The sequence below is a fragment of the Hesperophylax consimilis genome, chromosome 14 (genome assembly GCF_061612785.1).
Source record: "Hesperophylax consimilis isolate HC1 chromosome 14, BYU_Hcon_1.0, whole genome shotgun sequence".
In the NCBI taxonomy this organism is placed as follows: domain Eukaryota; kingdom Metazoa; phylum Arthropoda; class Insecta; order Trichoptera; family Limnephilidae; genus Hesperophylax; species Hesperophylax consimilis.
This window is the reverse complement of record NC_142849.1, coordinates 5,076,420-5,103,990: the sequence shown is the minus strand read 5'-3', so window position 1 is coordinate 5,103,990 and position 27,571 is coordinate 5,076,420. Positions and strand designations below refer to the sequence as shown.

General features: G+C 31.2%; 1 protein-coding gene across 1 annotated transcript in view; it reads left to right on the top strand.

The window, feature by feature from the left end:
* The first annotated feature begins 736 nt into the window (after window positions 1-736).
* The window catches only part of LOC149417817 (homeotic protein antennapedia-like), a 434,064-nt gene continuing 407,229 nt past the window's right edge, over window positions 737-27,571 (top strand). The window contains exon 1 of the mRNA XM_089639460.1: window positions 737-1,326. The gene's annotated coding sequence lies outside the window, so the exon portion shown is untranslated. The remainder of the gene's footprint in view (window positions 1,327-27,571) is intronic.

The window sequence follows — 27,571 nt, the reverse complement described above, 5'->3', positions numbered from 1 at the left end:
ATGTAAATTTAATCCAATAAGGAAAGAGATAACGATTGTAAAATACAACATCGGTTATGCTGTTTTACCCAAACATGATTTTTTTTATTTTTGCAAAAATTTTTCGTATCAAGAATTTTCAGATTTCCTGAAAATCTTTATACAAAATATCAAATAAAAAAAGTTTACTACCTAAAACTGAACAAAAAAGGCTACAACATCAACAAAACTTTTTATGTTATATAAGTAGTATGGCACACTTTGAAATTACGAATGTCTAATTTTAACGACAATTTTGTTTTTCACCCATTCATTCCGAAAAACAATGTTTCTGTGGAAATGATTATCTGTACATTTTAAAGGATATTTCAGTTATGTTGTTAAAATACTATAACATCACTAGGTATAGAAATTGTATCAAAACTAATATTATTATCGCAAAATTTGCGAATTGCTATTATCACAATCATTCCAGTTCGACTCTTCAAAGCCGTAGAGAGAACTTTGTTACGAACGCAATCCATAATACCTGCACTAGTCATCAATTAGCCGCACAAAAATTACTTATCCCTTTCCTATCCACAGCCGGCCGCCTGAAATAAAAGAGAAAATGCCATGTGTCTCGGTGAGTTGTTGGATTTGTTTTGTTCTAATACGGAGTGATTCGATATGGACGTCTCCCTCTGGCGGGGGTGCACTCCTCCCTCAGGCGAAGTCGTAAAGCATCGGGCACATTTTGGTTTACGTTTACGAGAGACGGGCGCGCGTTGTTTAACGGGTGCCCGAACGAAGTCAGTCACGAACCAGGCACCCATCAGTTCGTAGGCAGACACCAATTCGCGACCGAACGCAGAGGTTACCTATACTGACCCCATAACCCGATCCGATCGGCTAATGAACTACCATCATAAACAATAACCATCCTCACATTTAGCAGCTGTGACAAATCCAAAAGAAAAAATAAAAATTTTGGCAATCAAAAAACAAATACCGCCACGATTTTACTGCCTAAAAACACAATGTATCTGTCGTAATTGGACATAAACAAAAGTTTAAAACAGAGTTGCAAAAAACAATAATAAAGTTTTAAATTTCGAATGTGTTGACATATCTCTGTTGAATCTATTATCATCTATCTGCTTCTACTTTTTTCTTCTTCTATGACTTTTTAAATTGTAACTACTGTGGCGTTGAAATGTTTACCGCGTAAATTTGAGAAGTTGAGAGACTTTCAAAAGCTCCGAAAAGTTCGGATGTTCGAATGTTCCCGAGCGATTCGATAGGTGCCGCCGGCAAGTGAAAGCTGCCCACGCTGGCCGTTAATCGAAGACTCGAACAGCTCAAAAGGTAAGTTTAGCGATGAAAAGTTATAGAAAAATTATAGAAAACGGAAAGAATGTTCTATTATGAATGTGTCATAACCACGTGATCTTTGAAGTGACATCTAGAGAGTTTGACAGCTGAGAAAATGCGCCAAAAATTAACGCTTACAAATCGATAAAATTGCTTTCAAATTACGTACTATGGAACTTCTTTCTTTTTCCATTGATATTAAAATGGCTACATACTTTAATTTTTGCAGCATTAAAGAAGATTTTTAGTTCCTACCTAACAAAATTACGCCTAGCATTAATGTATCGGAAAGCATTTATATCGTTGCTTCTACGTTGATTCTTACGCGATTTGCTATTATGAAAAGTGATTAGGTAGGTAGATACTTACTCACTGAAAAAATTACATAAATACCTTTAAAATCTGTAGGCATAGCATGAAATTAGAAAATATTTTTTAGATTTAAAACATGCCTATTTTTTGTATATGCACCTTCTTCACGGTATAAAAATTTAAGACAAAAAATTTTTATTGTAAAAATATTTTAGGTATATAAAGCATGAATTTTTTGGTGCATTAGTTTTTTCCGTAGCCTCAACACCTAGATATAATTTTCATGCGTAGGTAGATACTTTATCCATTGATTTTTCAACTCATTATTTTTATAAGTAGATATACCTAGGTACTTCTGCGTGAAATATTGATTGGTATGTTATTTAGGATTAGACACCCGTGAAAAACACTTATCTTTTGTAAACAATATATTAATATGTGCAGTGTTATAATATTATGTCATTAGCGTGAAAAATGGTATCTTCGTCAAGCTTTATCTTTCTAATAACACTGTGTTTATCTGAGGAAACCCGCCAGGTAGGTACCAAAATATGTTTTCACAAAATACGTTTTAATAAAACGGCGCTATACTCATAATAAAATTATTATTATTGTTTCTGCTATCAAGTTTAATTTGTAGTAGGTACTTTAATTTAATTTTAATAATTATCTGTTTTTATTCAATGAATAAAAGAAAATATTGTCTTAGTTTTACATATTTATTTTTATTAATATTTTTATATTGGTTTGTTTATATTCAGTTCTGCTGTGTAATTATTATCACGAATGACATCTGTTTCGCCTTCCGAAGGCATTTTCAAACTGACAGGTCAGAATGCGAAATAGCTGTCACGCGTCCTAAATTGATTATAAATACACTACACATTAAAAAATAATAAATACTAGTATTATTGAATACATAAAAGTTCAATAAAAATCAAAAATATTGTATCACTATAACCTAGGTATGTAGTAGTAGATATAGGTAGGTACATATAAATATTCGTACCTATATCTATTTAGATATTTATTATGTACCTAGTTGAAGTGCTTTTTTATTATTTTTGCGATAACATGTTTCTGTGATCCAACATTGCCTAACAATATAGGTATTATAATGGATTATAAATTTTATTTGATCAAAAACGTGACATAAGATGATTTTTTTAAGCAATCTCTTTGAACTAAACATTTTATCTAAAGAAAATCAACAAAATCCAAATGAATTTTTAAATAATCCATATGAATTTGATACATAATATACATTTACAGTACCTACAGCGCCCTTGAGGTGCTTTTGCACAAAGACGGCGCTATATAAATCATCCAAATATTATTATGTATATTTTTACCTATCTGCCGCAGCAAAAATAAACCGAAATTTTTTTCATCATGATTTTTTTCTAATCTTAAATCTATCTTTTTAAATACGCCTTTCTAAGTCTTACATCGTTTAATCGATTATAATCAATTTCTAACACTGTCATAAAGCATTGAGTGCTTTATTTACCAATTTAAATACGTGTTTGGCCATCTAATTACCGGGCGGCTGTATCAATAAGGAAAACTAGTTTGGATAAAATGAGATCAAAAACAAAATGACTTAATACGCAGGTGTATGTTCAAGAAGTAGGTAGAGTCAATCTACTACTTTATCACAGCTTAGTATTTTCTAAAAAAAATCCCACATATTTTTACCATTTGAATTCGATTAAATACCTACATTTTTATTGAAAGTGTTTACTTTGTCAAAATCAAAATTTTGGTTTTTATTAAATCGTAAAGAAACTAACTTTCTACTCTGCTATTTCTCTACAAGAGTGGGCAGTTGCTCAAATACCACACAACTCTGTCCTCGTGACAACAACGCTCGTCCTATGGTTACCTACCTATTTAATTTACTTAAACGTAAGTACACTGATAAAATTGACTATTTGTAATTTATTAAGAATCTCTTCAAATTATTGGTAGAAAATTCCGTAGGTATATATTTTAATAATATCGGAACAAATATTTTTGCATTACAAGGAAAATTCTTTGTAACGTCATGATTTATTAACAAGGCAAATTGTTTTACATTCGTCTTTTGGTGATGATAACTATTTACTAAAAAATTATCAGGAAACCTGTTAATTCATATGTTAGGAATGCAATCCCATTTTTAACCGGAATTATTAATAATTTGAAGAGATTTTTAATAAATTAGCAATTGTCATTTTTCTCTAGACGTCCCCACTCTCCTCGTTTTAGATAATCCTAAATAATAATAGTGTTAAGTTAGGGCCTACCAAATTCGTTCTTTTTTTCTCATTGAAAATAATTGGAACGGAATTTGAAGTTATTTTAGAAGCAACCAAAAAAAACGTGGTCACCATCCAAAAAGATTTCCTTATCTTCAAAACAATCGTTCAGAATAAAATTCACACGATTGCTTACAAATCCTTTATGCATACACGGGTAGATATATTTAAACAGGCTTTTTAACATTGCTGCTAGTTTATATTTAAATTTAAAAATAACTCACTTCTTTTAACATGCGTAGGGTAGGTGTTTTAATGAAGACACCGACACAATAATTAATAAATCATTTGCATGAATGCAATGAAGTAATTGACTCCGAAGCACCTCGGGTAACAACCGATCAGAATCTTTTCAATGGAACAACTTCTCCCGGCTGCGTATCCCATTTTGGCCAGGTCGAATACTCTAATTAAATACTTAAATATTAGTATGATACCCGCATCGCATCACGTTATTTGATCGATATTATGTATGGAGCACTGTATGAGTAATTTTAAGAATAGAGCCACTGAATTCGAAATTATGTTTTAAGGCGATGCACCAAATCGTGTAATATTTGGAATCGATCGCTAACAATAACACTCCTTATGTAGATGGAGATATGGTTGAAATTCCCTTAATTTAATCAAAATAGCTGATGTTTTGATTTGTGTAAGAAATAAACATCGCCAAAAATTGTTTTTTTTTTTATTTTAGTCTGCGGAAGTTCAGCTACAAGTATTTAAATGTTTTTTGATAATTTTTCAAAGAACTCTTATTCAATAGAACCATAACTGAAAAAAGCTTGATATATTATTCTTTTCTGTGCTTATCATAAAAAAATGATCGATTATTTTAAAGACCAAGATGTGTATTTATCACGGTATTTAATTTACGCATCTAAAATATTTCTAAGCGAGTAAATTTTAAAATCAAAAACACACGATTTAGCATTACTTCATAGTGTTTCGCCTTAAATTACCATAGTAAAGCACACTTGAAGTGAAATAATTATTATCATACTTGCTAACCAATACCTGGGTAAGTACCTACGCTAAATCTACCAATGAAATCTTTTATTTCCGTAGGTACTAATAATTCACAATTCAAATGAGATTTAAAAAAATGTTTTAAGATGAAAGCAGAGTCAATTGTTGTTTTTTAGGAAATAAAAAACCTCCATTTCGTGGAAATATTTGCAAAAACGTCAAGTTGGAAAGATTTTTTTACAATAATGCAGTTTTACAATGCTGGATTTTACGTTTTATATAATTTAATAAAACAACATACAAATTGTTTTTAAGATTCTTATATAGATAAAATTAAGTAAATAAAATCAGGTAAAAAGGTCAATTTAAAATTTATAAAAAAAATAAGTAATAATTGAAACCAATTAATCACTTTCCTTTACGATTACCTATATACCAGTAGGTAGGTAGTTACCTACCTACTACATAGTGTTTTTGAAATTTCTACCTGATGCTTAATTTCTTTATCTATTTATTTAAATTACACAATAGTTTACTCAAGGATTTTTAAATGCTTACTATTTCTATTTTGATTTATAGAAATTCCATTTAAATAATTTTGGCTTTTTTAAAATTCAGATTAATTTCTAATGATCAGACCTGAAGATATGAATATACGTTGTGGTAAAAAATAATGCTTTTGAAAAAAAAATTTCTTTCAATATCACATAATATAATTTTTTTTTTAAACATGACCAGGATAAAAACATAAATTCTGTAATTATCACTCACATATTGGGCACATTACTACCCAACACGACAGTAACTGTCACAATAATAAACGCGAATAATTAATAACTAGTTTAGATTTCAAATACCTAAATATTTTGATAAATAATTTGTTAATCGCCATGCAGAAAAAACGCAAAAAATGTTTCTTTACTAAAAAATTCTAATGCAAACAATGAAACAATGTAAAGAAACCATAAAAAATATATACCTACCAATGTAGACATGACTGGAAGATTTATTGGACAATGCACATTATCTCAATTTAATTGGGTGTAAGGGTGCCGTTGTAAATTATATGCAATTTTACGGTCTGTTGAAGCCCGATAATTTTTCTGATGAAGTAACTGAGCATGCTATTAAATTTTTTATATTTTATTTTAACGTCAATTACATGGAATTAGAATATTTTTCTCTCGAGAGCTCGATTCAGATAAGAGATACTCACTAAAAATAAAACTGTACATAACCATGGGTAATAATAATCGAGAGCATCTCAAACAAGAGGATCTGGTGAAATGTCATGCACATTTCTGAACATGCTTACCATTATGAAGCATATCACTAGGTAGATCAAAAGAACTATTATGATTTCTCCTACAAGAGTGATAAACATCTGAGCAAGTTTTTTAATAGCATCTGATAAAATTAGGTAGAACACGTTATAAATAATACTATAATATAAGAGTTAAATAAGGCATGGATAATTATAATATCAAGGGTAATATATACTTATAATAAATTTACTTCTCTTTAAAAGCAGAGTTCTTGTGAATAACATAGTATATCAACAAGTTTTTTTTCCGAAAGCTACGATAATACCTCATCATTCATCATACCTATAACATATTAGAGTATCTAAATTACCAGTTTTTTTACAACAACTTAGTGTTTTAGTAAGGAACTTGAGTGATACATAGGTATTATAGCTTATATACGGTGACCGGATAAATCATCAAAATGATAATTCATCACATACTTAAAAAGTTATGTAAAGTCATGGAAAGTGATGAAACAAAAACTTTATTTACTGGGTTAAGTAGGTTAGGTTAGGTTAGGTTTAAATTTTTTTTTCATTGTTTTTAATGACTTTATATCACTTTTTAAAAGTGTGTTGAATAGTCACCGTATTGAGTTAGCATGGAACCCTTAAATACATATATTCATATAGATCAACAAATGCTGATTCCGAATATATAAGTTGAATTACTCGCACATACGCACTACTGCGGCTTAAAAATTATTTCAAAAAAATTGAAAGTTTCTGTAAATCTTACTAAACATTTATATTGTTTTTTTTTGTTTTCATACAGACTTAGTGGGACTGACTTTACTATCAATCGACTTTTGTTATTTTTTTTTGTTGTAAAGAAAATATAGATTTTTTTTTTAAAGTTATAAGTTGAACATTAAAAAAATAAAAAAATAAATAAATTCTGTATTACAGGTGCATTATTTGATCGTTATTTTTATTACAAACTAGAAAATCAAAAGTGATAAAGTCCTTATGAAGGACTTTAAAGTAAGTTAATTCAAACTGTAAATCAATGAGTATGAATTTGCAAATAAAAAAACCAATTTCAAACATAATAATATCCTGAACAATGGAAAATTGTTTTAACCCACAAGCAGAATTGGTTTAAATAGGTATATAGACATTAGAGTAGACTAAGTCCGAATAACCTAACGTCCGAGAGAAGCAACTGCAATAGATGAAACGTAAAGATCAGAAAGGATCTGTCCACTCTGTCTACCCATCAATCTTACATAACCAGAAGCGTGAGAGCCAATAGACCAAGATAGATTGGTCATGTACGCCAAATAGGGAAAGCAATCTTAGTTCTTAGACAAACTAAACCGCTCATTGGACAACTTCCTAGTTGATCTACAGAGGCTAGAAGAGAATTAGCCAAATATAAAGATTCTTTGGAATGGAAATGGTATCAATAAAGACCTTCAAAATCTGTAAAGCCATCGAAAAACATCAACTAAGATTTTTTACAACATCCAAAACTCATTATCTTTGATATTGAATCAACAATTTCACCAGACTGGATGTCTAAAATAGAAAAAAAATTGTGTAGAAATCGTGACCTATCTAAAATTATTATTTTAGTAGTAGTATGTATATAAAGAATCTTCGAACTACCCTACTCGCCGATCCAACAAAAGGACAATGTGAATATTTTTTTCGCATTTTCTTGTATTATTTTCACGTGTTTTTTGCCAGTGGCGTCACAAATAAATTTCACAGTGGGCGTCGAGTCTGCCCGTCACCATTAATCTCGCGCCCAAGGACGGCGATCCGACGTTTGTGCCCCATTTTGTGCCCAAATACAAAGGGCACAGAGTTTCGCAATGGAGGGGGTGTTATTTACAGAAATCCGTGTAGCAAGACTGAACAAAAATAATGTTTTCAAAGTCGACAAAAATATAGATGGAAAGGTGTATTTTCTCGCTTTGTAGTTTGTGGAAAATATTTGGAACTGTTATATTCCTGAAGTATAAATGTGTTAACCTACCTATCAAGAAAAATATTCCCATTTTTAACAAAATGAAATACTAATAATGGACAACATGGGCTCCTACCATAACAGATATTGAATATTATAGTTTCATAATTAGTAAGATTTTTTAGTTATCTACAGTTAATCGTTATGTCCTTACATCACACAGCTTTTCAATAATTTTTAACCTAAGAGCACAATTGTCGAATTCTGAAATATTAATAATTGCAGAAGACTCCAGCCAGCTGTTAAGAGTGCCTCAGTCGACTTTTGGTAAGACGTCTCTTAAACGGACACACTATAAAATAAAGAATCATGCATACAATATTACTGCGTTAGATATTACAATATTACATCGCCTGTAGAGGCTACGTCATAAGCATTTGCTGGAGTATTATCTGACTTTGCTAGGACAAGCCTCTTTGTGGTATTAAGCCGTGGGTGGTGTAAACGACATAAAATACATACCATATTGTCGATGCAGTGTACAATAGATGACCTATAAACCCACTTTGCAAAGATCAAATCAGTTGAAAAGAATGTCACCATTCAGTAAACCTGCAATTGAGTTAAATTTAAGATTTTTTTTAAGTAAAAGAGGGTCCATAACAGACCCCTGAGGAAAACCTTTGTAGTTTCAAAAGATCTGACGTTTTTCGGCCAAATCCCAGCTTATTCATTGTTGTTATACTCGTATATTTATTTTACTAGTGGGATGTATCTACTAATAGATATCTACGTTATCTATTTCTTCCCCTTTTCATAATCTGAACTTCATTTTACAGAATAACTAATGTTAAATTTTTCTTTCTTCTTTACTTTTTATTTCTTTCATTTCCAATTATCTCTTTCAATTTTCTAGTCTATTTTAATTCCCATTTCCTTAAAGTTATTAAAATTAGATTAAATTTTTGCCCCTCGGAAAAAGCTCAGCCCAGTAAGGTGGTTTATACAAAAAAATAAAAATAAACCTCATTCATATTTTGTCACGTTTTTTCTTTAATCATAAATTTATTTTTATTTTTTCGGAATAACTTTACTGAGTAAAACCTCAAATTGTAATATTTAAATATTGAAGACAATGTTTCAGATATTCGTTTAGAAATCACTTACATTGTCTTCAATATTTAAATAAAATCTTTTATCTCACATAGCCTATAAAGTAAACCACGATACTAAAAATACAAAAAAACGAAACAATAATAAATTTGATATCGTCCATTGAACTTGATAGATATCGCTTGAAATGTGTGAATCGTCGCACGTGAATAACGCCTTCTAACGGGCCGTTATCCGTTAGAACACTTTCGATTACAACAGTTTAACGGCCGTTGAGGGTGTCCTTGGAGGCATGGGCCCGTGACGTCACAGCCATAAGTCCAGGCACCAACTGCAGCAATTATCGCGCCTGCAATAAATTCAGAGCCGGCCGCCAGCGAGAGAGTGCCACTAGGTACTACTTCCAGAACAACGGAACTTTGGAATGTTCATAAATGCATTATGAGTGATTCTGCTTGGTTGGTTGTAGAGATTATTCAAAACCATTATAAGTATGAGTTCATTCGCTCTTAATAATAATATTTTTTTAGTTATATAGTATATATATTTTAGAATTCTCAAGCTCTGGCGTTTAAATTTTACATCTTTTTTTAAATTTTTTTAAAATACTTATGTTTCAGGTGAAGCCCTACGAAGTAATACAAAATCAAGTGTTTTCGGTGTTAAAATTTGATCGCTTAAAAATATTTTAGAGATAAATTGCATACATGCACTCATTTTTCGGAAAATTTATTTTATAATCCCAGAAAAAAATAAAGTTTAAGGCGGATAAAAAATGCTTTGTAGTTTAAAATCTCCTACTTATGAACCAATTTTCGGTTATGGTTTTATTGTGTAATGTGGCAAATTAAGTTCATTGAAAAGTATAGGTAGTAAAAAATTTAAATATTTGTGCCGGAATTTGGCAAAATAAAATAAAACACTCTTTGGCGATGTTTTTTTCTTAAATAGTTAATACAGGCGGCGCGGGAATTTGAACCGTATCACGGTGTACATAATGAGTGTTATTGTTAGCGGTCCTATTCCAAATTTTACGCAACGTGATGCACCCGTCATGAGTATTTAAGCTTTCTGAATTTTTCCTGCATCTTTTAAGTACCTACCTAATCAAAAAAATTTGAATCACTAACAACCTATCTTTTTTTTAATAGCTAGGCACTAGAGGTGAAGCGTATGTAGATACTAGATACTTTCGTACTTAGTATTTGTTCTTAAGTATCGCGCGTCTTACGAGTATTGCACATCTTGCGAGTATTGCGCGTATTGCGGTTTTTGCGAGCATTGTAAGTTTTGCGAGTATTGCGCTTTTTGCGAGTCTTCGACGTCTTTTGAGTCGCGTATACGCATTACTCCCCAACCGCAAAACGCTGAGAAGAGCGTTCCTCTAACCGAAATACGGATTACCCACAAAGCAAATGCACCAGAGGACACGAAAAAAAAAGTGAAGAATTCTCTAGCTACCCTTGTCTGTTAATGTTGTCTTCTCTATTGTCATCTAAGATGGTTATATAAGATATTAATTGTTTAATTATTATCGATTAGGAATTAACATTTGAAAAAATAATAATAATTATATTTTATATTGATGAACCTGTATAGGTATATTAAATTATCTCTAAACTTCACTTTAAATTTAAACGTCGCTTTGAAAATTATCACTTTATAACTTAAAATTGTATACCTGTACACAATGATACAAGTAGGTAGTACCTAGTTGTAATATTATACATATAAGTTCTCCTTTCCGAAAGACAAGCATTTGTTTTATAAAGAGGGTGTACGTAATATAATATGCATATCAATTTTATTACGTTATAATAAAATTTATGGGGAAAATAAAGAAAGGTAAAAAAAATAAGCTTCACCTAAAACCAAAGTTTAGACATTTAAAAAAAAATAAACAAGGCGCTTGACCTTTGACAAGATCAGCACCTAATGGAGCTGTAACGGATACGGTGCGTAATAAATATAATAATTAGGCTGGCACAATGGCCCAGGGAAGCAGGCCGTAGGACAGGACCAGGCGCAATAAATTCCCCCGCAATCGGTGGTGGTCCGCGGATCCAAAGCGCATCCAAAAATGCATTACTCTTCCCAAACACGGCCGATAGAGATGTTGAGAATGGCAGGACAAACTCTGCTCTTTGTAGCGCTGTAAATGAAAGATTAAAAGTATGGACGGACCATTAGATTGATATATACCAATATACCCATCAATAAGTTACCCCATAAGCGAATGTGACAAGACTTAATAAATATATTGAAAACTAATATTTTAAACAGCCGCTAATGGCTGTTAATTTAAACTGTTATCAAGTCTTTGAGGAAGATCACCAACCTAGTTCATAGGTACTACGGTCTATTATTGAGAACATATTTGAGTTGTTTGGTATCAAAACTGGTCAGATCCAAAATTTAAAAAAAATAAACTAAGTATTGAACTGTGTTCATTATTAACAAAAGAACAGTTCTTATTTTTCAAAAGCAGTCATATCCGCATATTTTGTAAGAGAAACCGGTTTAAAAAGCGGCTGTGGTATGAAAAATAGTCAAATCCAGCACTTGTTTTGGTGTTTCCTGAAAATTCACCTAAAGTGGAGTTGACCAGTTTTGATACCAATGGTCACATTTGTGTTCATCCAAAAACATGGAAAATGTTAGTTACAAGATTGATTCTGAATTAGAAACAAAAATGAAGTATAAAAATTAGGTTACAATTTCCCAGTTGTTAGCGGCGCTGTCCCTCTAAGGTAGAGAACCTGGGTATGATTTCTAGTTGAGACAGTTACCTTTATATTTTTTATGTGTGTTATCTTTTTTTTACTCTGTTGTATTGTTTAGATTTATTAATACTACCTTCTTCTCACTGATATATTACATTGTGGGGTATAAAAGTATACCAAAAGTTATAAAAAGAAAAGTTAATCCAATGAAACTTATAATATTTTTTAATTTTGTAATTTTTAAACAGTAAAAACTTCTCATATGGGTAGGTCGGTATCTACCTGCGCAAGAATTCAATTTTTCTAATATTAATATCTATTTTTTTATCATATTATTTATATAGGTACCTACCTATGATTTAAAAGAGTGCCTGCGTATCCCATTGTTTATTCTTTATTATCTAGTTAGAAAAATGTAATACCTACCTAGGTTTGTAATTCTAATTACCGAAATTAGTTAAATTGGTTATGATTAAATTGTTAAAATAAATGAATCCAAAAATCATTCACCAATTTAAAAAAAAAAAACTTAGAAGAATTGTTCGTGTTAAAATTCAATACAAGTGCCAAATATTTAACACCTTTACATTGTGCTGCCGTTTAAACAAGAGCAATAACTTAATCAATATCGCAGTGCAATTGTCAATTGGAACGCATCGCAATGCATTCTCTATCTCTTTTGTTCTCAATGTTCTACCTCTGATATCAAAATGCAGAACGTTAAGGTATACAGTAGGGTTGCCCAAAATTAAAATTACACAGTAGAAATAAATGGTTAAGTAAAAAACAAATCGAAAAAATTGCACACTTCCCATCTAAGTAGGTTTCAAGAAACTAGTAAGCAAAAGATGAAGTCTTATGAACTCATGCTATGCTAAAATAATTAATATTTGCTCGGAATCAATTTGAAGGTCTATGTTTCGGACAAATTTAAAATTTGAACATTAAATTGACCTTCGTGGTTGAGTGATAACTACATATTTGATTAATTTGTGTTATTTATTAAAATTAATAAACAGTGTATCTATGTGAGTAACATCCGAGAGTGATAAATAGATTCACTGTCGCTATGGAGAAAGACCACCATTACGTTCAGAACCGACACTTAGCCGAAATTTGTTTTAGTCGTGTTTGGTGACCAGATATGAATGGTTAGATATTTTCCCAACATCTTCTTCCCTTCCTTACAACAAAACGTGCTTCAATTAGGAATGCCATAGTATCTTTGGATCCAGATGGTTGAGAGCAGTTGAGATACAAAAGGTTAAGGTTAATAAAAAACGATTCTTAGTATCATAAAAAATTTGCTCACATTTTTTGGAGACTTAAAAAAACTACAACAATACAGTGACCATTTTTTTATGTTTACTACTCTGCCAGCCCTGTTTGGCATTCCTCGGGCGGGATGTGAATGGGGGAAGCCAAACCAAGGTCAGCTGGACCCACGCCACTAGGCCACGACTCTTAGTCACTGGGACTAAATTCATGGTTACACTGGGTTTAATTATTAAAAGTAACATCTGTAGCTAAACTCGGCATCTTAGGATTGTTTCAAATAAAATACGTGGGTGAATCAGCTATCTCGTAATGAAAAATACAAATATCGGTTGTGTGTCCGTGATTGTAGCTCTGATACCATTTGTAATTTATTGTTTTGAATTTTTTTTTTAAATGTGAAACCGTATAAGAGTCCCGACTGCTCCAAACCGTCTGGAGCCAGTGAGACTACGTATCTGGCTATTTGGATCTTGTCGCCAAACATGGCTAAAGCCATTTCAATTCTGATTGATAGTCTTACACCAGGGCGATACTTAGAGACTCTTCCAATCTGGAACGTGCTGCAAATATACTAAATATGATTTCAACCCTCGACCTCGGGATTTTTAGTCGAGTGCCTTACCCCTCGACCACCGTTTGAACGTTAATTAACGGAAAACGTATTTGAAAAGGATGTCGGCCATCAAGGCTTCTAAACCAGAGCAGTTTTCCTGACTTGTTCAAGTTTGTTTGTTAATTCGATAATTGTAAAAAATGGCGTTTTGTAAAAAAATGCGCTTTACAAATTAATAGTAATTGCCAAGCTTTTTCTTATTAGGAACCTACAAACAGACACAGAAACGTATTTACTTCCTCGGTCAGTGGCTGAATTAACATCGCGTTTCGGTCCCACCCAGGCGTGGTGTGTTTAGTTCCTCGGCTGTCTTAGTCCTCCATCACAATATAAGAAACATTTTCCGCTTATTGTGGTGATAGTAGGAGATTTTCAAATATTGTCTGGTTATTCATAACCCGGGAATATTTGTATTTCTTTAAAAAAATACCAGACAGTAAATTTAAGATTTTATAACTGGTCATATTCGAATGATTTAGATTAGGAAGATAAGATTTTGCACGCACAGGACACAGTATTGAAAATACTGTACGTTGCATGATATTGCTGTTTGCTATTTTATCCTTCTCATTATTAAACTTGATTATTTATAAAATCTCGCTGAACATTGGATTGGTGATATATAGTCATCAAATAACTACGTAAAAAGTTCATCTTCAGAGTATACGGTACCTGGCGTACCACGTCACATTAAAGTATAATAGGTACCGGCTTCCTATTTAAGGACCTCGTTTGGAAGTGTTGAGGTTTTGTAAAAGAAACCACTTCACACGTTAGAATTTTGGCAAGAGCTGGTTTTGTATGCTAATTGATCTTCCCTTTATTTGATTCAGATAAAACACACGTGCACGTGTGATTGTATATCATAAATTCAGCGTGCCACTGTTAATAAGATATCTATGTTTTTATTGTCGGGATTCATTTTTGGTTTAATATAAGGTGTTTTGCTTCTTCTTTCATCATCCAAAGTTTTGGAGAGCATTACATTAGAGCGTCCATTATCAAGGCAGATTTGTATATTGTGGTAAAGTGCGTGTTTATTTATGTAAAACTGATGCCGTATAATTCTCTTCGAGACGGTATTTCAGTATAATAATTAGTTAAACTAATGTGGTTTTCTGCGTTTAGTTTTGTGTATTTATGTTGTTGATCAAGGAAACGATTGTTAGTGTCAGTACTCTACATATCATGTAACAAAACCATGATATAAATCCTTCAAAGTATATGTTTTTCTAACGTAAACAACTGAAGAATTAGTATTTTTGTGTCTACGTAGCTAAGATATCAAGACGATTCTTTAAATTAATTTATTACTGCCCGTTAAAAATAGTTTTGTCCATATACAAACACAATTATTTCGAGAAATGATGACAAATACAATATTGTGTAATTGACCTTTAAAACCATAAACCTTATTATATTTATTTATTTTTGTTGTATTTTGTACACAATTGAATATAAAATGCTCTTTTAAGTTCTACATAAATTGTAAACACCTAATAAATTTAGAATTGCGTCTCTGTTAGGTAATAAATTCAGAGCAATCTTTCAATCTTATCTCAGAAGAATCTTTTAAATTTATTTTAAAATCAGTGAAAACCTACCTGATTATAAAATGAGCTTATAAAAATCTGATACGCTGATTTCGCTTGGACATAATGTTTATAAAATTGGTAAAACTTCAAAACTGTTCTATAATTTATAGCCTAGAATAATTTCAGGTCAAGTGATCAATTAGCATTATTGCTTCTTGATGTCCTAATAACCTCATAGATACCTAACTATATTAGTAAATAGATATCTAAATCATGTAGGTGGTTTTACTTAGGTAATAATTCTAAACATTCATTTTATTATTATTAACAGCTTTGAAAATTAAACTATGTAAAGCAAGATTTATCGAACGGGTTATAAAACGATTATGATGTAATTATTATTTCGTACGATCGGAATAGAAATAAATTTCCATTTTAATTCATGTGAACGTAAATTATTGTCTATTGCAAACAACATTATTTTAATTGTTTCTTTTGTTAAGCTTGTAAACATAAATGATTTACCTAATAATTAAAAAGGAAAGTAATATCATGAATTCGGTTTTCTCACAATATAAGTAAGTTCTTATTAAAATATAGAAAATCGTGTGACTAAATCAGTAGGTATTACGTACAAATTAAGGTATTTCTTAGGTAAGTGATACATTTTATACCCAAACGCGAAGTGTATTCCAATGACGTTATTCCTGAATGAATAATCTGTAGATATGTTGGTAGGTAGGTACTCGATACATAAATATATGTACCTACCAACTTAACTCAAGTTATTATAATTAGCAGTAGCGTCTTTGTAAGTGCAGGTTCTTTATTACGCCATAAATGTAGATACCGAATGGCTACACTAGAAGTAACTAGTATACATGACATGTATGTAAGTAATGTGCTCCATATTTTACTCGTACTGCGTTTTATATTTTACAAACGAGTAGGTTATTTGTGCTTTCTAGTAGGAACACGTGTATTTCTATGAGCTATGTAGTGTCTAGAGTACGTAGCAGAATCCGTATGTGGGTTACTGTATTTGCCCCCCGCTGAAGACAGTTTATCACCCTCCCGCCCCGCGGCGATAATAACATCGGCGTAATTACTCCGACGCCCCCGGGGCAGGCGTCGCGCGTCGGGACGCCTAAACCCGCACACTGGGCACGCCGCGCACCGTTGCTACTTGATACAAGCTACTGACTGGCACTGTGACATTTTACTAAGCTAATACGCTCGGCTGGAAAAGTTATTTATTATTTTTCGCAGCATCATACTTTGTAGTGGATGGATGAGATCATTTTTTCTTCCGGATAAAATATTGTTGCCAAGTAGAGGTGGGCGTATCAGTTTATTTTTCAAAATGACCGAAACCGTTTTGATTTAATTAATTAGAAAAAATCAGTTGCGGCGAGACCGTTTGACGCTAAAAACTTTTTGTAGCAACGATCAGCGATGGAGTTTCGGGAAAAAGTTCAGATGCGACAGGTAGATTATATCAGTTAATTATTTATTACCTACTAATTAGTTCGTTTTGCAGGAACTAATTCTTGATCGAATTATGCTCTCTCAGAATAATTTCGTGCAGGTTTATTACATGCGCAGTTGGGTACCCGAGCCATCGATAGCAATAGCCCGAGGAAGACATGGCACGATCAAGTGAATCAGATACTCGAGTCTGTCCATGTCAAGAGTCAGAATAATAGAAGAGTATGTATGAGACGATGTATAAATGTGAATGTGGCAAGAAATGTGTGCCAAGACCGAATTGTTTGGTTGTCCGTCCTCTCTGCCTACCCCTGCGGCGAAACCGCGTGATGGTTAGTTAGTTCGTTAGTTAACACGACTATCTCAGAAACTAGCGAAACTGTAACAACTGTTTCCTTAAATAGTTTCGCCTTATTTTACTCACCTCTACTGTCAAGTAGAGGACAATACTTTGACATTAAGGCGATGCAATGCGACTTATTCAAAAAAATCAAAATTATTTGTTTTCGGTTTAAAAATTTTATCTCTTCATATTAAAGATGCTTTAATAAAATACCAGTAGAACACACATTTTTTCTGTGAAATTGCTTACTGTGTTACTTTTCAAAACACATTTTTATTATTGCTTAAATTAAATATTATGTTTTACATTTCGATTTAAGTAATCAAAAATGTTATCGCCGTTTTTGTTCACTTCAAATTTGGTAATCTGTCAGAATACTTAGAATGTGATGAACAGCAGAAAATGGCAATACAACAGTGATCAAATCTTAAAACAGTTTAGCAAAATAATATATTTTGTTAATAAACATAACCCTCATCATTTTACCTATTTTAAACTAAAACGCGTTGCTTACTATTTAATTTCCAAATATTCAATTCACATCTATTAGATCTAAACAATTTCAAATAATGTTGGTTTTTAGCTTAATGGGAGCTAAAGATGAATTGACGTTTTATGAGTTCGGTCCCCTGTGGAACTGTAGAAGATGGAATAACCGTCGTGAGAGGCAATTCAAAGGAAATTGACGATTTATTTGGTGGGTGCTCACAGCGTGGTACGACAATTATTATTATTATCAAACCAATAAAAATATTAATTTGTTTTCAAATCGATCAACGAACTTATTGAGCATTTCACATCAGAAAAGGTTTGAAGATAATAATAGATATTCAATCAGAGTTCTATTTCAGAAAAAAAAATAATTTGGGAAATACAAAAAATTTTCAAAGATTATTATATATTTAAAATATGTTTCCTCGTAATAATAAAATATAATCAAAAAAATTTGATTTTTTAAAAATTTTATTTCTAAAACTTCGTATTTTACATAGATAGGTTTTTCCTCTCAGAAAAAGGTACAAATCCTATGTAAAAAGTAGGTTTCGAGACCTTTGTTGTGTCTCTGTATGTACCTATATAATTTTTTTTTTTTTTTTTTTTTATTATTTTAATATAGATCATAGTTACATTAATACATACATTTTTTTGCAAATTATAATATTTAGGTACTTAATTGCTCATGTATACCTTATCAGAAAAGAGGAGCTCTTGTGCCTGATAAGGGAGCCACGATTCTTACTTCAGTGATTCAATGTTATGTGTAAAATATAAATATAGTATATCCATATATTTTTTTAATATAAGTTTTTTTTGAAAAAAAGTTTGATTTTATTCATTTGTTCTTGTTGGTTCGTAATACAGCGCAATTCGGAAGGGAGATTATTGTAGTTTTTTATGGCTTGGTAAATATAATGGTTTTGCATTTGAGTTGTTTTAAAGATTGGCGTAATAAATTGATTTCCATTTCTCATCAGTTTGTAAAATTCTTGATATTCTGTGTTATTTTTTTCTTTACACATTTTTATAATTGAAGTTTGCTTAAATATATCATCAATATTTGGTACTGGAAACATTTTAAAAAGCAATTTTGTTGGGAAAGTAGAGTTTTTTTTAAGTATTACCTTTATAATAATTTTTTGCGAGACTTTTACTGAGTTTAGGTTGTTTTTATAAGATCCTCCCCAACCTATGATTCCGTAAATAAGCAGGGAGTGGACAAGAGCATAATATACATTTTTTAGTATTTTCACATTTAAAATATTTCTTAACCTAACAAATATATATATACATTTCCTTATTCTCTTTACTAACTCCGTAATATGGCTTTTCCATTTCAAATTTTCATCGATGATCACACCAAGATATTTAATTTCAGAAGAAGAGTTGATTACAGTACAAATAGGATTAAGTAGTTTACAGTTGACATTGTCACAATTTTCATCATGGATTATGATATTTACTTTGTGTTTAGGTATTTTTTGTAGTGAAAATAATACATATGTTGTTTTTTTGGCATTAAGTGTGAGTAGGTTATTATCAAACCACGATTTTAAGATATTAATACATTCATTTGCAAGTTTGTTAACTAGTTCCCATGTTTGACCTTTTATTAATAAAACAGTATCATCAGCATAAGAGATTAATTCACCTTTGATTTTCTGTTGGAAAATGTCATTTACATACATTAGAAATAGTAATGGTCCGAGGACCGTGCCTTGAGGAATGCCAAATGTACTTGTTAGTGGTGTACTAAAGGTTTGGTTTAATTTTACAATTTGAGGTCTCTCTGTTAAGTAGCTTTCTATCCACTTAAGAGCTAAGTGGTCAATGCCATTTTCTTTTAATTTTAATATAAGTCTTTCATGGGAAATGCTGTCAAATGCTTTCTTTAAGTCAATAAAAATTCCTATACATTTATTTGATTTGTCCAGGGCACTCTGAATACTAGATGAAATTTTTGCAATGGCATCTTGGGTACTTTTTCCCTCTGTGAAACCGAATTGATTTTCATTTATAATCGAGTTTTTTTTTAAGAATGCAGTTAGTCTTTTTTTAACAATTTTTTCAAAAATTTTCGATATATTAGATAAGAGTGAAATGGGTCTATAATTAGAAATGTCCTCCGGGCTACCGGACTTAAATATTGGAGAGATTATGGTTTTCTTATACGTGCTCGGGAAAACTCCTGTCTTAAAGCTATTGTTTATAATATGAGAGATTGGTGTAGAAATATAATTTTTAATGATTTTTAGTGTTTTTACAGCGAGACCGTCAAATCCCGGAGCAGAACCACCTCGCATTTTTGATATAATTTGTACAATTTCAGACGGATTGGTTGGTTCGAAGAGTTCAAGTTTAGTTTCTATATTTGGAATATTTTCAATATACATCTTATTTATTTTTTTCACGGTAATTTTTTCTGCTAGACTCTTTCCGATATTTGCAAAGAATTCGTTAAAAGCGTTTGCTCCTTTTTTAGGTTCTTCAATACAGTTAATTATGTTATTGTTTTGTATTACACTCTTAATAGTATTAATTTTGGTATTTTGTTTATTTTCCATGATTTCATTGATTATATTCCAAACTTTCTTACTGTCATTTTCAGAATCATCAAGTTTATTTTTATAATAATTTTCTTTCGTGTTTTTTATGAGCGTGGTTAATTTATTTTTGTATTCTCTAAAATGAACATTTAATTTAATGTCTAGTGGTTTTTTTTTTGTTTCTTTATAAAGCCATTCTTTGTGTCTTATGGACACAACAAGCCCATGTGTTATCCACGGTTTGATTTTACGAAATTTTGCTGTATTTCCTTTTGGAATAATTTTTTTTGAATCATTTATAAAGTTCGTTAATCTATTTTCAAATATTTTACAGCACTCGTTGATGTTATCACTTCGGAGAATATCTAACCATAATTCAGATGACAATTTATTTTTCAAAGATTCGATATTAACAACAGATATTTCTTTTTTATTATTAGCAGTTTGTCCGCAATGTTGGTTTATCGCCTGAGGTATTATTGAATTGTAATGTAGCGAAGTCATGTAATGGTCGGTAATTGAGGTTTTTATAATTCCCGAGTTTAAATTATTTATATCTTTGATATTTGTGAAAATGTGATCAATGCATGATGGACGTTGCCCATTGACGTTTCTGGTGTAAGAGTTTATACACGACACATAATTCAATTCCGCCATCATATTTAAGTAATTATCTTTATCGTTCGATGTATAATCGTGCGATATATTTAAATTAATGTCACCTAAAACTATTGTATTCGCGTTTCTGTAGTTTAATAACACATGTCTTAATTCTTCTATAAACAAACAGACAGTAGACGAGTGTGTTCTGTATAGAGAGATAATATCAATTTTTTTGTTATAACACTTCATTTGTACATGTAAGCAGTTTGTTCCATTCACATTAATTTCTTCCTCGCACAATATGTCACAATTATGTTGTACGAACATGACGATTCCACTGTTTTTGTTAATTCGGTTTGTAGTAGATACACAGGTATATCCCGGTATATAGTACGCCACTTCGCCACTTGAATGTGTTTCCGTTAACACAATGCAAGCGGGCTTCCTGAGATCATTATTTACTGTTGTCAAAAATTCATCCATGTTTCGTTCCAAACTTCTTATATTCATGTGTAGAATTAAAGGACTGAGATTGAGGTCGTTTTGGTGGGTACGATATTCTTGATAGCTGTTATATGTTTTTTCGTCAATATTATTTTTTTCGTCTAGTACGTTATATAAAAAATCTGTCATTTTTATTCGAAATCTATTCTGTCTCTTGCTACTTTGAGCATTTTATTTTTGTATTGACATAAGTTGCTGAAAGCTGTGTGGTCTGTTTTATTTTTCTCGCCATATTTCTTATTTTGCGATGTGCAATTTGCACAAACCGGTGTTTTTTCTCTTTCAGGGCATTTAGCAAAAGTATGATCACCCGTGCAATGCGGGCACACCGATGGATTCATTCGATTTAGGCATCTGGAGGCTGTGTGCATGAATTTGCAGCAGTGGTAGCACTGAGTTAAAGGATCACAATCCACTATGTTAACCCTTTGGTACTGGATATTTATCTTTTCTAATGATAGCAAATTTTTTCGTGTTGTACCGCTGGTTTCCACGATATAGTTCGAGAATTTGTTTTGTTCTTCATCTTCTTGATCCCGAGTACCACGTTGGTATTTCTTAGAATGTTTGTATTTTATTTCAGTAATCAAATTTATTTTATTTTCTTCGTTTTTCGTTACAATGTCTTGAATCCCTTCGTTTTGTGTGAGTATCCCATTTACTATTTCCTCTTCCGTCAAGTTCGATTTGAGTCCTTTCAAAATTAATTTGGGTTTTTTCTTTTTTATTTCATTTATTTCCAGGTTATAGTTGAGTTTTTTAATTTCCTCCGTAAGAGTGTTGGTATATTCTTTTTTTGGGCAGGATATGATTACTTGCTCTTTATTTGTTTTTCTTAGTCCATTTATTCCAATTTTAAGTTGGTCTAGTTTGATGTTTTTCTGTATCTTATCACATATTTCTGCAGCTTTTGTTGTTTTTTTAGTTGATGATATTATTATAGAGAACCTCTCTTCTTTTGAAATTTCTTTTTTATTTGCTGCTAGAACTTGCGCGTAAGATGGAATTTTATTGTTTTTTTCTACGACTTCTTCTATTTTCTTCGTGAGTTCTTCGTAATTTTCAATAATTTTTTTTTGTAGTTTGATTATTTCATTTTGGTGTTTAATTTTTTCAGTTTTCCAAAGCTCTTCTAATATATAAACATTTTGTTCTAGGTTCGTTTTTGCTTTCGAATCTTTCACTGTTGTAATTTTTTGTATTTCAGTTTTTATATTATCAATGGCCGTGTCCATAATGTGTTAGCTCGCTATATTAGAACACTCTAAATATTTCAACTGATTGTTTTTTTTAAATTCTAGTAGGTTCGTTTGTTTTTGATTCCTGATTTAGATGTAGGCAATTTGTTTCGTACATCCAATAGGAAAACTATATAAGATGCCAAATAAAAACAATAAAAAATACAATTACATTCGTCTATAAAATACAGTTTAAGAAAAACAGTAACATTGGTTTAAAAAATACAGTTTAAGAAATAGAGTTACATTGGTTTAAAAAATACAGTTTTAGAAATAAAGTTGCTTTGCTTAAAAAATACAGCTTTAAAAATATAGTTACATTAGTTTAAAATACAGTTTAAGAAAAACAGTTATATTGGTTAAAAAATACAGTTACATTGGTTTAAAAAATACAGTTTAAAAATATAGTTACATTGGTTTAAAATACAGTTTAAGAAATACAGATATATTTGTTTAAAATATAGTATAAGAAATACATTTATATTGGTTTAAAAAATACAGTTAAATTGATTTAAGGTGGGTAAAATAATATTTGTAAGTATCTTCGTATACAAATCATATTTTTTACATAAATACCACATATCCTACGAAAAATGCCAAGTGCAATATGAAATTAACTCACCAACTTTATAATGTAGCACTATAGTAGTCACTAGTATGATTCCCGAAAAGGACAAAATTTTCAAAATAAATTTATCATAATTCTTACAAAACACATTTCACCTTTTTTACTGGGGTAAATGAGTATTGCTTATTTATTAAGAATCTCTTTAAATTTTTGGTAATCCGGTTAAAAACGGTATAGCAAGCCGTTTCCCGATAAAATTTTAGTAAATTCCTAATATATCGGAACAAATATGATGACGAATTGCGAAAATATTGGGATTTTTATGAACACGTGTTCGGACATCGTGATAATATGATCGTATTATGCTAAAAGTTTAACAGAAAACCATAATTATTTGTTCGTTATTAATTCATTCGTTAAGGGCCTGTAATCCCGTTTTTAACCGGATTATCAATAATTTAAATAGATTTTTAATAAATTATCAATTCTTAATTTTTTACGTGTAAGCGAAGTATATTATACTGCCGTCATAAGCAAAAAGGCAGCTAGGAATTTGGAATAGTAACGAATAGTTTTTCGAACTGGAAAATGTGTTTGCCACATACTCCAAAATACTACTGAATATAGTTTAACTGATTTAGTCATAAATTTGCAACGGTCGAGATGGTAGAAGAAGCCTGGGGAAGAATTCACTCAGCTATGAATTGAGGATGACTAGTGATGAAGAAGTCAAATTGTGAGACGCTAGTCAATTATTCTATACTTAAATGAGATGGTTAAAAGATATGCATAATCATTTAAAATCAACCGTCAACCCAGGACACATTATTTAGCTTAATTTAAAAGACATCATATGCAAATAAACAGTTTGTTGCAGCAATAAAGTAGGTAAGTATATGAAATGATGACAATGAACACATACAATCATGATTAAGTAGGTAGGTATATGAAATGATGACAATGAACACATACTATCATAAATATGTATTCATAAAGTAGGTAGGTATATGAAATGGTGACAATGAACACATACTATTATACGATCATTTATTTAAATTGGTTAACCATCACCATTTTTTTACAAGCTTCATTATTCATGAAATCATTCTAACATATGAACAAAATGCTTCTAAAATAATGTGTCGGTAATAATATCAGGGTTTTGGTGTTGTCATCTGACACCTACCCGTGCCAAGTCAAAATTAATTTATCACGCGGGCAGCACTGAGAAAATAGGAAACGAGAAGACAAATGACACCTGGCGACGGGTTATCTTTTATTCATGACCTTTGATTTACGGACGTTTTATTCAAAATCAAAGAACATTGTGCATCGACCTTCAATCGCGTCGTATCGGATGCAGAGAATTCGTAAAGGACAGTTCACACGGCGATTATTCAAAACTGTTTAAAAGCAATCAATCAAACTGAAAGAAATTGATTGTGTGTAACTTTTGAAACAAACCGCTCTTCCAGTCATTATAAAGCAATAACAATTATTTATTTTAAGCAATACTGATGACGTTTAGTAGTGTTCATACACAAAATTTTACAATAAGTCATTTATCTGATCATATGGATTGACGAGTTGAGTTGAAGTGCCCATATTTTAGAAAAAAAATCAAGTTGGTTGTTTATTTTTGTTGTTTGTTTTAATTAATTAACTTCATTTTTAAAAATTTATAAAAAAGTCGTAAAGATATATTTTTTAGTAAAGAAAGGTTAAATTTAATGTTCAGGGAATACCTACCTACCAACAATTGAATTTGAACCAAGGAGGTCTCTTCAATGCTCTCTTTCATTCTCAACTCGCAGAATATTGTGAGTGATTATTGATGGACGTTGATAAGGTGAAAGTGTAGTTACGAAATATCTAAATCTTCAGGTTTGGGTAATAAACATGGGAAGAGCCACTTCAAGCAACGTTTTGCTTTGAAGGTTTTCTCTAACCAATGCGTCACAGAGAGCTACTTCCATCCTAATAGTGGACGTACAAAATTCTGCTTTGGGACAGTAAAATCGAGATGGGAGTAGGGGGAGCTTTTTAGAAATATCATGTACCAGTGACATGTAACAGTCACATTCTTCTTATTTTGTGTGAGAAATTTCATCACTCTCGAAATAAAATCAAAGTCAGGCCACCCGCCCATCTGTTACAGACACTCTTTTTTTATAATAGATTAACATTACTTACCTACATAAACATACTTTAAACATTTAGTTGTTCGTAACGTTATGTTGATACAATACGGGAGCTAAGAGCATCACTACAAATTTACGATTCACTTGGAATCCTAAGTGGTCGTAATGGAATGTTACTTAAAAGATTTGGTCTCTCAATTTTGTGTAATTCTCTCGTGTTTTTTGGTAAGAAGGTGTAAATGATTCTCGAGTTATTCCGGGCATGGTTAGTCAGTGACCACGTAATTTGAATGCGTTTATCATGTACGTACAAAGGTAGGTACGCATTTATCTCAAGAGATGTTATAAATTATACCCAAAACACAAATCACACGCCCGGTCAGCACGCAAGCGGCTTTCCATAATATTGTAACAACATTGTGCTGCATCTCATATGGAATAAATGCATTCTTTAAAACTTGCAATACTATATCAGGCGTAGAAACTACAAAATAAAATAGGGTCTGCGAAATAATAATACAAATAATAACATAATTTTATTAACACAGCTCATTTCAGGGACATTTCACCTCAAGTGAGCTTTAATCCAAATAGCATATGTGATACAGGTGCGTAAATATAATAATCTCTTCTGATCTTACTTATTGAAAGGTACTCATAATAATTATTCTACAAAAGTATATATGTGAGAATTTTATTGACATTTTACTGCGAATCCGAATTATTTTTATATATATATATTTTTTTTAAACTTCCGATTTTGTTGTCCGGGTTAAATCTTCCCCAAAGGAAAAACTAAATCCTTCCACACACTTTTCCACAAATGATCATCTAGTCAATCAACACTATGTAAGTGCATTATATAAGCAAAATAAATACAAAACAATACAAGAACAACACGTCAACTCACCAGACATCAAATGGGAAAATAATTCACCGACTCCAGATATTTTCATATCAGAGGGTTCGGCTCGGTAGAACTTCTAACAGGGCCTATAAATCCTACTGATCCCTCAACATAAATATTTAAAAAATCTTTCGTTCTTCTACATGTATTCAAAATGACCGACTTTTGCATCTTTATATATAAAATTTTTGATAGATCTAATACGCCTAAATTTTTAATGAGAGAGCTAGGTATAATGCCAGTAGCCGAAATAACGAATGGTAATATTTTTGTAGTCAGAGAATGCCAAATTCTTTTTATTTCATTTCCTAAATCTGTGTGTTTTCTTTTTTTTTCATTAACAGATTTTTGAATATTACAAGCATTTGGAATAGCGACATTAATGATATAAGTTATTTTTTATTTTTGACATGTAAAACTATATCGGGTCTATTATGACTAATTGTTCCGTCTGTTAGTATAGTTTTATCATAATATATTTTATAAAATTTGTTTTCTAAAAATGAATTTGGTTCGTATTCATAATATGGTACTATATTACGGCAGTCAATCAAGTTATGTTTAATTACCAAATTTTGGTCAATTATTTTTAAAACTTGATTGTGCCTAAATGTATACTCGGACGGTGCTAATATAGAACATCCCGATAAAATATGTTCTATAGTTTCCGGAAAAGCCAAATATTTTCTACACAAATCATCAATTTGATTTGTATCTTTGATTATATGCTTTCTATATTTTTTAGTATTAATGACTCTATCCTGAATGGTAAACATTAATCTTTCTATTTCTGCGCTCAACTCTCCAATACTCAACCATTTGTTTGACGAAAATTTGTCAACATACGTTTGGTTGAGATAATTGAAGTGTTTTGCGTGTAAAATTTTATTTGACCAGGAATCTAATAATTCCTGGTTGGGATTTATAAAAATGTTGGCATTATCATCATATAAATTTAAAGGTGCAATATTTCTATCTGCCTTGCAAATTATTTTGTGCATTTCTGAGCTATGAGCTTTCCTATGGAAAAAAGTTCTTAACATTTCTACCTGATTATGTTTCAAAGAAGTTATTTTGACTATACCTCTACCTCCTAAATTTCTAGGTAAATTAACTCGTTCTATAGCTGAATTTGGATGATGGCAATTAAACTTTGATAGCGTAGTTCTAATTAATCTTTCTAAGTTTTCTAAATCTGTATTAGACCATTTTACTATGCCAAATGAGTACGTTAATAAAGGTATTGCCCAAGTATTTATTGCTTTTACTAAATTTTTAGCAGATAGATTGCATTTTAAAATTTTCCTGATCCTAGTTTGAAATTTAATCCTAATATCAT